Source organism: Cupressus sempervirens, chromosome 5 (assembly GCF_028749045.1).
Source record: "Cupressus sempervirens isolate cs-2001-9-10 chromosome 5, ASM2874904v1, whole genome shotgun sequence".
In the NCBI taxonomy this organism is placed as follows: Eukaryota; Viridiplantae; Streptophyta; class Pinopsida; order Cupressales; family Cupressaceae; genus Cupressus; species Cupressus sempervirens.
In genome coordinates, this window is record NC_143122.1 from 666,139,280 (window position 1) to 666,154,028 (window position 14,749).

A 14,749-nucleotide genomic window follows, 5' to 3' on the forward strand; every position below is an offset into this window, starting at 1 on the left:
CTTCTGGATACATGTTCATGTTATCAGTCTGTACTTCCATATCAATCATTGATTCATCAACATTTTCTACTGGATAGTAGTCAAGGTTATCAGTCTGTACTACCATATCAGACCTTAGTCGGTCATTTATGTTCTTATTTTCCTCTCTGCCATCATCATTTTCAAACTGAGAAGCATGGTATATTAGATCATGATTGAGATAATGGGCTTCATATTCATATTGGTTGTGCTCTTCTTTTTCTTCCTGCCTTATAAGACGTTTCCTTTTATGTACATGACCAGAGAAAGTTTTAGCTTGATCTATTGCTGGTATTTCCTTTTGATCAGATGAAGAAAAATTAATACTATCAGTTGATACTTCCATGTCAGAAGAATGCAACTTCTCATATTCTTCTATACCATTGTCTCTAATGAGTTTGTTTATTTCATTGGCTTGAGCCACAATGTTATATACTTTGTCATTATCTTTGAAGCCTTTGACTATCGTTACTTCATCTTCTTCAGCCACAATTTTATCTATTTTGCTCATAATATAGTTCTCATTATCTTGATTATGATCAGTGTGTTTGGGTTCCACATTAGGATGTGTTTTGTGGATACCATTGGTTTTATTATCCTGAAATATATCTTGATTTTGATCACCCAGTTTAGGTTCTACAATGTAACATGTTTTATCAATATCACTGTTTTCATTGTCATGGAATTCATCTTGACTTTGATCACTCTGTTTGGGATTTATTGTTTGAACCGGAGCAGATTTTACAAGACTGATATCTATTGTTTTCTCTTTACTAGTTTTTGTTGCTGATGACACTATAGAAGAATTAGTATTATGATTATTTTGTGTATTAGCAGTTTCTTTAGTATCATCAGAAGAGTGCTGATTAGAAGACATTGGATCTCCTTCCTTCAATGATTTATCAGAGGTCAAAGAATCTCGTTCTGATACCAGTAACTCCAATTTATCTCTTGAAAGGTTAGTGTAATCACACAGCTTCCTTTCGTTGTCTAGATTATTATCTGTTAGCTCATTCTCAAACCCTTGATCATTCTCATCTTCAACTTCATCTTCTTCTTCCGCCTCATCATCATTTATGTCACTATCTCTGCTACTTTCATGTTCAGTGTTTATGGTTTCATCAATATGATCCACGGGAACAGCTTGATTTGAATAGCTCATGGTTTCATCATCGGAAGCATTTTCATTTAGACTGCTGATAGTCTTTTTATCATCATCATTATCTTCTGAACTGTCATCATCACTATCTTTCGAGCTATCTTCATCATCTTCTGAACTATCACCATCATCATCTTCTTCTGAACTAGTTTGATTTAGACTTGTCATGGTCTTATCATCATCAAATAAAATATCTTCTGAGCTATCTTCATCATCATCTGAACAATCACCATCGTCATCTTCTTCTGAACTAGTTTGATTTAGACTTGCTATGGTCTTATCATCATCAAATAAAATTTGGCTAGGATTGCTCATTCTCATATAAATATTTTCAGCTCCATCCCCATTTGATACAGTTTGATTATGACTTCTCATGGCCTCATCGAAATCAACAATATCTTCATCAGAAACAATTTGTCTATAATAAACATTGTCCCTATGAACATAAGAATATACACTCCTGTCAACACCACTACTATCTAAAATGTTTTGGTCATTGCTGTTGGGACCTACGTTGTTCTCTGTGTACTTGATACCAATGTGCTGACTTTTATTGGTCTCTTGGTTCTTGTCTTTCTCAACATTCTCCATCTCTTCCTCTGCCATTTTATTACACATATTCAAGCAGTCATAATATGTAACACAAAAACTTTAAGAAAGTCAAATGAATGTGAAAGAATTTCAGATAATTTTTCTAATCTATAAAATTTATCCCTACTTTTTCTTTTGCTTGTCATCATCAAGGCTTTACCACCTTATGAGATTAATTGCCTTATGAGATTAATTGTAGATTTACTTGGAAACTCAGGGATCATCCTCACTACAACGTGCGAGTGCATATATATGTTAAACTTTAGTAGTAAGAGAAGGCACTGATAAATTATTGAAATGAAATGTCTTTACTTTTGTTTGCATCAAAATTTTAGATCAAATCTATGATCCATCAACATGATGAAAGTGTTAGAATGAAAAAAAAAAGGTGATGATAGATTATAGAGTTGAATAAAAAACAAGGGTGATGATAGATTATAGATGTGATAGAAAAAATATGCAAACAAAAGTCTATACAATAAAATCCAACCGCATAATATCAACAACAACAATGTTTTGGAAAGCAGAAGCATATTTCTATATGCTCTATATACCATTTTGGCCTAATTAGGTTTATAACTTCGTAATATCTTACCATTATTCTCACTTGCATTAGGGAAAATTCCAGAAAGTTTCTTCCCTGAATTGTGACTCTGATCACTTTCCGATTCCCAAGTTATATGCTTGGTATCTTTCTCCATTCTGATTCTTTTTCCCCAAATTGCATCACCGTAATTATCATCATGAACCATAGCACTCAATCCTGATTTTCCATTACTTCGCAAAACACCCTTCAGTTTACACATAAGAGAGCAATATATAGCATCCTTTCTATCATTCGCCATCTTGTCCAGTCTCTTCCTCTTCTTACCCTCCATATTCCACCATGTCTTAATCTTCTTACCTCTCAAAACCCTCTCACAAACAACACATCTCTTAATGGGCTTAAAAGGTCTATCACTACTTAGAAAATAAGCAGGCTCCCCACTTAACATATATGGGTATACCATAGATGAATCAATGCATTGGGCCTTTGATTCTTTCACAGCAGTGGTTTTGGCGCACCTGTTAACCTTAACAAATTTATGGTCTTTGTGCTCCTCTTCCATGCAGACAATGCAAAGGGGTCCAGCTTGAGGGCAATAAATGCAAAAATAATGAAGCCTACAATCGTTTTTGGGAATGTCATGTTTTGGGCAGTCATCAAAATAAGAATTTGTGCATAGAAATGAGATCAGCCATGGGCACTGCTTTTGCTTTAGTACATGAGGGCTTGAATTGTCCTCAGATTTCAAATATTGATATTTTTCATGTTTTTCTTCAACAATGCTCGAATTATCCTCAGAGTTCAAATCTTTTTGTAGTTTTACTTCAACAATGCTTGAATTATCCTCAGAGTTTACATCTTTTTCTAGTTTTACTTCAGCAATGCTAAATTCATTCTGTTTACATTGTGTAACAGGGTCAGCTTGCGTGAGATTCTTTGAATTTTTTGATGACTTGAACGGATTCAGTTTGTATATAAATGCTGAGATTGTTCTCCTCCCATTCTGAGCCATTCTTATTGGGGATTATCACCACCCTGAAAAACTATGCAATACAATGAATTGATCTGTGACTGAATGAAAGATCAAATCCATTTATATCATCCAGAGTTGGCATGATTTAAACTCTACAAGGCACCCCTTGGCTCAATTTAAATTGATTATTAGTGGTGGTTTAAGCAGATGGGAGTTCGTGACGTTTTCTTCTCACATGAAATTATAAAGCACTTGATTTAGATTAAAAATAAATAAATATAGGAGGTATCTTTATCAAATCGATTAAAAATCAAAAGTAGAGAACCATTTTTTATATTAGATTATTTTGGTATCTTTAATTTGAATCACTTTTAAATTTTTATTTTGTTACCTTTAATCTGAATTACTTTTTACATAAGTTTGTTTATTTGGAAAGTTCAAACTTAATCTTTTGAAGTTTGAGATTAGTTTAGATAAAATGGTGTCACATAATATGCTTTTGTTGTTTGTTCTTGGAGATATTTAATTTAATATTTGTGAGTTAGATTGTATTTTTATAGTGTATTCATGTAATGCTATATATTTTATATGATTTAAGTGGCTTATTTTTTAAAGAGATAAAAATGTATATCTTATATATTTTTTATTTTGTTTTATGTCATTTTGTTCGAGTGTCATTTACACTTGTCTATGGTTCTTAAATTGACTACTCATTAAATAACATGTAACATTATATCCATCAACCAATTCCTTATCCATCTTTTGTTGGTGTAAATCAGTCACTATTTTTTGCATTCCTTATTGAGCATTTTACAAGGGTTGTGGTCATGTCCCTAGATTACACTACATTCATGTTTTAGTCTTTATCCTTTTTAAAATTAAAATTTGCATCATTAAAGGAAATTCAACCATTACCACGACAATCTATAACAAAAACCCAAAGTTAGTGACTAGATAATCACTTTAATTTCACTAAATTATAATATTTTTAGGACCATGAAAGGGCATATATAACATCACAACGCTTCATAAATCATAGGAATATATATTATTGAGGCATAAGTAGTATCTTTGGATTTGTCAACTAGCAAAGGGTCTTTATTTTTAAAGTTGTTGACAATTTTCTTGGTACGCACAATAAGCCTCATTATTTTTTACTAAACTCCTTGTTGAAAGGAAGTACCAAGGATAAAAACAAACTAAAAAGACCAACATCAACATATGGTAGATCTATGGTAGAAATACTAGAGTGCATGTACAAGATTGCCCCCTGTACTTGACCAAGTGCAATATATGTGTCCTTCATTGATTAAGTCTTACTAAAAAGTTCATTATAGATTATATATTGTAGATTGAATTGATAAACATATTGAGAAAATATAATCTTCACATATTTTCACATCAAAATTGATAGAGCTAAGCACCTATAATTCGATCCAAAAATATCATCACATTCAAATTAGACTATATTAATATAATTAAAATTGTAATATTTCTATTAGAAAATAAAGGTGTAGTTTTTAGTCAAACTCACCGACCCATGTTGCATGAGTACTTTCTCACAAGAATCCATGTCTTAGGAGAATGAATGAAACATTTAGCTCTCATTTCATCTAGTTGCAGAAAATATCACAGTTTGACTCATAGAAAATATCTTCTACTTATAAATAAAATTGTCATTTATTGTGTAAGAAAAATACCTCATGTTTATATTTTTTGGGTTTATTTTAATTCCTTATAGTTTGGTGAGTTCATAATATCTAACATTACTATGAATTCATAATATCTCACAATGTAAATTGTAGTCACTTTATTACTTTTCATTCACTAAGGATTTTCACAATTGTTATTCTTATTTCACATCCATCATTATATCAAGGAATTTAATATATTTTTATAAATTAAAATATTAGCTTACTTATTCCTTGATGATAGAATATCATTTTATGAAAAAAATATGGTAGAATCTATTCTATGAATGCATGAAAGTTTGGAATTTTCTTTTAGTTCACTCATTTAAGTGATAATAGTTGACAAAGAGTGCTTTCCTTACTAACCCAATCACACACAACACAACAAGGACATAACAAAGAAATTAAAACAGTAAAACAATTGTTTGAGATAAAAAAATACTTTCTTTTTATTATCCTTAATAAAATCAAATGACATTACAATATTTTAGAAAATTGACATGCTTCAACCACATAGATATTTTCACTACAATAATCAACAAGTTAGAGTCACCATATAGCATCTAAATGACCCTAGATAACCCTATTTATCTTCTTTATATTAAGAAGTTTAGCAACCCTAGAAAATTCTAAAAAAATCTAAACCCCATTTTCTGACCATCATTATTTTTATTTTTTCCTATAGTAGAATATGTTATATTATGCCCCAAATTGTTTTGGAACTAACAATATTGTTTCAAGGAATTTTCTCTTCTATTTGTATTTTTCCTCAAAAGTAGCATAACCTTTGGAGGCCATAACTTGTGAACCAATAACTTGATTGTCTAATATAAACCCATTTTGGAATCCTCTTGAGATACAAAATAAAATTTTGACCCCTTCTTAGAGACTATAAAGCCTTCAAACTTGATTTTAATTTTTTTTACCATCCTTCCAAAACCAAAATGTTAATACCTTCAAAACTAGACTTGATCTTGTAAGAAAATTGTACCAGTGGGCTTATATAACCAAACTAAATCTCCAAGGAAGTAATTTAAATAATATGTACTGAAATTAAAAACTTACTAAAATAGTAAAATTTCCATAAATTAGCAACCTTGACTAATGATAGCCCTTATTGAAAAACTAGACAATATTTTGGGGGTGATACAAGATTTCTCTAACACTACAAATGCTCTTGATTAGAGAATTAAGATAATTCAAGAAGTGGCCTTGTCACATATTAGATGCTAAGAGTAAAATAAGGTAATCAACATCCTCCTTTAATATACATGATGAATATTCAATTGGTCTTCTTTTCCCCTTGACCAATTACTTTTTGTATGTCGCATTTCTTGTGCTTCTGCCAAAATGACTATCTAAGATGTCTTTTATCTCCTCTATAACTAAAGTAGGTAGTGGAATATCTCAATATGTTTCTCTTATCTCATTTATACTACTTCCTTTATGATACCTTATCAAATCTAAAATATTAAACATAGATAAAATATTGAGTTCACTAAAAAATCCTACTTCACAAGCATTTCCAAATCATGTTTCTTTAGGATTTTGCATGGTCCAAATTTCTTCACCTTCAACTTTTTCCCCTTGAAAATATCTCCTTCCTCAAATGAACCACGACTTCATCTCCAACGTGGAACTCCTTATGTCTCATTTTTTGATACGATTTATAATTGTATGAGATATTCATTAATTTATTAATATATTTCCTCACCTATTAAATTAATAATTTAGGTTTTTTGCAAAGTCTTCAACTTTGGTTCTAATTATCAAGATCCTTTGTCTAAATTTCTTAATTCTATATTATCTTTTGGACTACTTCCATATATAGCTTGGAATAGTGATTTACTAGTGCTCCTATTTTCAAAATTATTGTATGTAAATTCTTCCTATGGTAAAATAAAATCTCATTCCTTTGGTTTATTTCTCATTAAGCATCTCAAAATATTTCCCAAACTCCTGTTCACCACTTCTATCTATCCACTAGTCTTTGGTTAGTGTGCTAAGATGAACAACAATTTTTTCTTTATCTATTCACATAATATCCTTCAAAAGTGCCCAATAAATGTAGTATCTTGGTTTGAAACTATGCATTTGGGAAGACCATATTATAATTTCCCACCACTTCTCTAAAAAATAATTATGACACGTGAAGAACATCATTGGTCTTTTTGTAAAGAAAATAATTCTTCATCTTTGAGAACCTTTCTACTAGGTCACAAAAATAAAACTATGCTCTCTTTGGGTCCTTGATAAACCAAGAATAAAGTCCATAATAATGTCCTCCCATGGCCTCTATAAGTAATGGATGATATAATTCTAGTATATTGTGAGTGGTTCCTTTTTCCACCTAACATATTCTATAACTTTGGACAAATATTTTAACAAATTGTTACAATTGTAGCTAATAATGATTCTTATTAAGTAGAGAAATGGTTTTATCTTGACCAAAGTCTTTAAATGATCCTCCACTTTACTTCTCTTTGATTAGGTTATTCCTAATATATCTATTTAGAGTGCATAATTCCCTCCTTTACATTATCATTATATCTAAAGGATAATAAAACCCAAACATTTAGTCCCATCTAGAGTAAAATGTTTTGTGCAAGATCTCTAGAGGCCTCACCAAAATTAGGATCCTTGGGATAAAAAATCTTGATTTCCTTGATCCCAATAGCTTTGATCTACATCTCTCTCAAAAAATTAATCTTTCTTTTGAGGGAATCTATAACCCTAATATACTTTCCACTCTTGTACTTCAAAATAAAAGTATAAATCTACAAAAACTCAACTCATTTTAAATATCTTTAATTTAACTTTCCTTACCTATTCAAATACTATAAAGCTTGATTGGCAATAGAAAAAAAATCTTTAGGAAAAAAAAAATGTCTCCACTTTTTCAATGCATAAGCTATAGAATAAAACTTCTTAACATAAATAAAATGTTTTTATTTGGCATCATTCAACTTTAAACTAAAATAAGCAATGTGTTTACCTTCCTAACTCAAAATAGCTCCAATAACACAATCTACTTAAAATACCTTATTAAAATTTAGATGTTCCAAAAAATTCTTCTCATTATCTTTTTATTTTAATAAATCAATACTTCTTGTGGCTCCTTTAGATTACTTAAACTATTGTCTATCCCCTCTCAATGTTTTAATTAAGGGTACATAGATTGATACAAAAGAATCTTCGGTGTAAGAGAAATCTTGCAACACCTAGAAGTATTTCCTTTCTGTTTCTTGAAAAGGGTTGTCTTAATGAATATTTGTTGTTTATGGAGGCTTTCTACTCAATAAGTCATCCATATGAGCTCAGTTGTCCAAATTTTAGAGGTGAAAGTTAGTGTTGGATATTATCATCATGTTAGTTGAGGTTCATTTCCATACCATAAAAATTCTTGAAAGTATTGCAAATTTTCTAATGTAAAAATTTTGTATTAAAACTATGGGCTCAATTTTGAAGGCCTTAGAGGCTTTGAATGGACTACAAAATGAGGTCAACTAAGTTTTTGTGAGTCAAATATTGTAGATCAAAAGCCAAGGATTCTTGAATGGGGTCATAGTACCCAATTGAATTGACAATTTGTAAGTTATGGTCTTCTAAAGTTGGGTCACTCAAAAATTTCAAATTAAATATCACACTGATTTTGAGTCAACTGTATATGTAATTTTAGGGTTGTCTAGCTTCAAAGCTTAGGTTTTTATGACTAGAACCTTTCAGAATGGTGTAAAATTTGCTATATAAGTAAGGCCCATAGCTAGTCTAGGACAACTCTAGGTGACAACTCACAACTTTTCCTTTTAAATTATTGAAGGAAGGTGCCCATGTGGGTTTGCATATTATATTTCAAAAAAAATTAATTCTACATTTGTGGAGATAATGAAAATCCTTTATTTTGTTCTCATAAATTGTCGTTGTTTTCTACATTTCTATTATGTGTTTGTGGTATTAAGAGGAGAATGTTTCATTCAATGGTATTAGAATGAGAGTTCTTGAGTGTGTAGATAGATCACTAAATTTGAGGAAGTTTACACCAAGATTGTGGTTTGGCCTGAGTGTGTGAAAAAATTATTGATTGTGAGGCAATTTACCCTAGGGTTTCAGAGAAAGCATGAAAATTACTTATCAAAGAGAGCATGGTGGAAAAGCTGGAGGTGTTATACTTGAGTGTTTTAGAGTCCTCTATAGAAAAATTTAAGCATTGGGAGAACAAATGATCATTGGAATAAATCTTCCTATAAGAGATAAAAGTGAGGATGAAGGAGAAGAAGAAGAAGAAAATGTTGATGAAGATATTGAAGGTCTAGATAGGGTCAAATTTTTGAAGGCCAAACTGAAGTCTCATGCAAAGATTTGGTTGTGAGAGATTATTGGAGAAGAATAGAAGAGGAAAGGATAAAATTAGAAGATGGAAATGGATGATAGATAAATTGAAGTGATAATTCATTCTCATTGATTATGAACTTGATTTACTAAAGAAAATGCAAGGTTTAAAGAAAGAAAGAAGATTTTTTTAGGAGTATACAAAGGAGTTCTACTAAATTCTCACCAGAATGGGACATGCAAAAGATGACAAGGAGAAATTTTCATGTTACCTTAATGGGTTGAAGCCAACCATTCAGATGGAGCTAAGTCTAGTTTGGATGAATAGCATTGAGGAGGTATACCAATTCCCCCTAAGAGTATAAGAGAAGTTGAACACAAATTTTGAGAACTAGCAAAGAAAAAGAAGCCATGGTGGAGGATCTGTGGGTGATCTTATGGAGGAAAAAATGATGATAAAAAGAAGAAGGATGAGGCTAGTAGTATAAATCAAAATTAGAGGGGAAATAATCATTTCAATGATCATAATAATAGAGATTAGAGAGGAAGAGGAAGAGGGAGAGGATCTGGTAGGGGAGGTTTTTGTGGAACATGTTTTCACTACAGAGAAGAAGGGACTAGGGCATTTGAATGTCCTTAGTTCTAAGAAAGGAAAGATAGGAGAGTTGAAGGCTAGACCAGAGTTACACATATCAATAAATATGCCAAATCATCACATTTTGAAGATGCTGAAAGAAAAGAAGTCCTAGTTAATAGTAGAGTCCTACTATGTGGCGATAATTAATCTGATCAAAGGTGGAGCTTGTTTTTCACAAGGTACAAGTGTGAAGATATGTGTTGTGATGTGATCATTGATAGTATAAGCATTGAAAGTCTAGCGTTAGAAAAGATGGTCATGAAATTAAAACTCAAGGGGCAGGACAAACCCACATCCATATCGTATTGCCCAGGTGTAGGATGACCATGAGGTCATTGTTGAAAATTTTTCTAGGTCAAACTTTTTGATTTTTTCATTTATGGAAACATATCAATCGTGTGAAGTTAGAAGAGTATGAAGATGAAGTTATGATAGTTAGACTTAGAAATTTGACTAAGTGTTATGCATTTTATTTGGTAGAATAGTTAGAGTTTAGATTGGTGAGCTTCATAGACATATTATGGACAAATATGGAGTTAAGTACAACTACCTAAGACTATGATAATGATGTGTGCAAGTTTGCATGAAAGTATGGTCAATATGAAAAAATTTATATTAATTTTACTAGTTACAATATTGTATAGGCAAAACAAAGCATGATAAGGAAAGAAGTATTTTATGTTAAGGAATTATTATTTTTACAAAAATAATTACTTAAGTAATGAGGGATGACATCCTAGATATTAACCCTAAGTGGGAAAGAGTTTTTTTTTTGTATATTGATAAAGTGTATAAAGCCATGAAAGTCACCTAAGTAGAAATTTGTTAAATAAAAAAGTATAAAAGAAATATTGCAAATGAGAAGTTATGTAAAGAATTATGTGATTGAATAAAATTATGTATGATGTGAACTCTAATTTATGATTAAAGGAATGAAAATTGTGATAAATTTTTGTGATGAGAAGCAAAGATAATACCAGATATTAAAGATATGAGTAGAAATGCAAAGGTTTTATATCTATTTTTATATTGAAGAAATTTATTGTACACTACATGTTTGGGTAGTAGCCCTATCTTGCATAGATTTTTTAATTGTATATAGAAACTCCTAATAAGGTTGAGGCTTCTAACAAGGCCCAAGTCCTCTAACAAGGACTAAGATAGTATACATATGTAATAGATTCCTATCAGGGTCAATATCTTTAACCATATACTTTTGATTAGTGGATCATTTTGTGGGTACCATCCCCACTAGGGTTTTCCTTTAGCCAAGGTTTCCCTAGTTAGAAAAATATGGTGTTATGAGTTTCTTTATTGCATGGTTGTATTTACAGTTGAACATAATTAGTTTACTTTCATATACAATTTATAAAGTTGTTAATGATATCCAATTTTGGGAAAAAGTTTATGAAATATTGATTCACCCCCATCTTTCAATATTTTCCTATTTTTAGAATTTGTTATAAATTCATAGTTACTTAGAGGAGGCTTAAAAACTTGAGTAAGATCCCTATGGATATGGAATAGTTATAGAAGAACTCAGAAGAAGCTCTTTAATAGATTGATTTTCTTACTAAGGAAATATATGCTTTAAAAAAAAGATATGAAGATGCTAAAGACTACATTGGAAAGATGAAAGATAAGATAGATCATCTCAAGTCCAAGAAAGTTTCTAAAGATCATATTAAAGATAGTAAGGAAGTTTCAAGATTGAAGAAATAAAACAAGATCCTAAAGCATGAATTGAAGAGTACTAATTTGAAATTGACCCTGAAGGGTGATGACATTAAAATTGAATCATATTTAGAATCTGATAATGCAAATATGAGATCCAACCTTACCAAAGTGATATGTGAGCTTGAGTCTACCAAGTTGTAGTGTGTAGAACTTAAAAAGCAAAATACTATTGTGAAAGAAGATTTAACTCAGTCTAAGAAACAACTTGAGAAATTGTATTCTAGCAGTGAGAAGCTTGATGAACAAATATTTACACATAGACCTTCTCATGATAATACTATTCTTTGTTATTTCATTAAAGAAAAGTTAGAAAAGAAGTCTAAAGCTGTTAGAAATATAAGAGGAGTAACTAAGAGGGGAGAGGTGAATCAATTACCACTAAATAAATCCCATACCCCTTAGATGTCGATACAAAATATAAACTCTACTGAAACTACTATTACTTGGTTAACACTAACAATATGCTGCAACTTGACAAGCACTACAATATCAACTGTTACTAAACAAATATTGAACATGTAGATCTTAAGATATTCTCTGTGACTAACCTTAATTAAATTAGTTTCATAAACATAAAATAAATATCATGAAATCAAGTGACATCAAGATTTAATGTGGAAACCCTATTTGGGAAAAACAACCAATTTCAACTAGTTACTAATTTTCACTCTTTTGAAGTGATCCTTGTTAGGATCCAACCTTGTCAAAGTTACAAAACACATTTTTAGGTATGACCTTGTTAAAGGATTTAATCACCCTATTAGGAGTGACTTTGTTAGAGGTCTTTAAACACTTCAATCTAGAAATTCCACCTTGTTAGAGGATTTGGAAAATAGCTATCAAGCCAACTCAGTTAAGAGATTTGATACACTACTACAATGGTTAGAGAGTAACAATGATATGACCTGATTGCTATGCAATTGTGTTGCTGATTTGAAATCTCAATTCTGGCTCAAATACTTGATCCTTCTTGATTGAATGTGTCTTTGCAGCTCTCAAGATATTATACTTATCTTTCTAATTTTCTCTCTCTAAGCATCTTCTTATCTTCCACACATTCTTTTACACTTTCAATCCTCAACTTGACCTTATACTTATACCATAGACATTGTCAAGTTGGCTTGAATACAACTTAGAATAATTAATATTCATCTCCATGGTCGGTTAGAACCAACAAAAAAATCCATTAAACTTAATATGCCAAAACAAGAAAATCCTTTGTTAGCCAATCCTTCTTAGTAGACACTAACACCATAATGATTTTCCTATGTTAGCCAAGTGAACTTTGTTAACACTACATCTTCATGAACTTCCTTTGGTAGCTAAGTGAGACCGGTTAACACTACTTCCATCCAACTTTCCTTTGTCAACCGAGTGAGCTCGGTTAACACTCAACTTCTACAAACTCCTCTTTGACACTTGAGTGAACTCAGTAGACACTATCTTTTGAACTTGGCAAACACAAGAATGCTCAATAGACATAGGAAATTACCTTCATTTCTTGAGTGAGCTTGACGTACATTGAATAGTAAAGATATGATATTTGTGTAACATCAAAGACAATATACAATTGATCAATATAAGAAAGAAAGGAACTAGATCCTAAGAATCATCAACATATCTAATAAAAAGAGGATTTAAAAAGAATTGAGTCAAATCAATTTGATGATGTAATGAAAGAAGTAGAGCAAGCTAAACAACCTAAGCAAGTTGAGTAACCTAAGCATCTCGAGAAAACTGAATCACCTAAAGAAGTGAGATATGAATTCAAAGGTAGATGTTATGCATGCAATGAAATTGGTCATATGTAAAGAGACTATACATGTAAATCATTTAAACCTATTACTAATTTTTATTGTTATAATTTTCATGGTTTTGGTCATAAAGAAATTAATAGTAAGAAGCCTAAATTTGATAATAGTAATAGTAGTAATAGAATGTTTAGAGGTACTAATCATACAAGAAGACAATCTAATGAAGGAAACAATGGAATGAGAAGCAACACTATATTTTATAAGTTCAATAACTTTGGACCTATTGTTAGAGATTACATAGTGCCTATTAACCATCCTGGACCTAGATTCAAAAAAAATGAACCAGTGTGTTAGTTATGTAACAACATGGGTCATATAGAAAGATTTTGTAGAATGGACATGATGAACATCACGAAGAATCCTAATTTTAGAAGGAACATGAACATAGATGTTAGAAGAAATCATAACATATAGAAGAATATAAACAAGTATTTGTCAAAGAGAAGGATCCAACAAGTTCACACATGGTCTTCAAAGTATAGTCAAGTGAAGCACCTGAAAGCATATTGAAGTCAGTTATAGTGTTTGATTTGTCAAATTGAATATTTTAATAAAGGAATTAACATTAGAAAGATAGCAGAAGTGTCAAAGAAAGAATTAAGGTATGCACAGTTTGTGTGAGGTAGAACATGATGTGTAGTAGCTATGGTTAAGTGCACAGAAGATTTGAAGTCCATATGTGGGTGCACAAAGTAACAAGGTTATACTTGTAAAGAAAGAACAACTTTTTGTTGATTGTTACTTGTGTATTTAATGAAGTAGGTAACAACAAAAAATTTAAGGATCTAATTCAATATTTTGAGTAAAATTTGAATGTGTAAAGAATTACATAGTGAATTAGGAGAGAATCAAAGACAATCAAGCAAGCATTGAAGTGAATTCAATGAACCCTTTTTTCGCAGATCTAAGGTATTTTACAGATTTTGAAGGTTGAAATTGTGAATTTGAGTTCATTATTTAGTGTAGAGATGGATATGTATTTAATTCACAATGTTGAGGATGAGGTTATAGATAAATCTTGTTAAAACATTGGAAGGTGACCCTTCAATAGATTTTTTTATAATTCTAGATGAAGTTTAGTATTTGGAAGATATTGCAAGCTACATTAAGAAATTGGAAGATATTGCAAGCTACATTAAGAAAAATTTTGAATTTGTGGTAGAAGGGAAAATAACTAAGGAATTTGACCTCATATAGAATCAAGACATCAGTTTCAAAAGTGATTATGAACACCTAGATCATGATGAACTAAT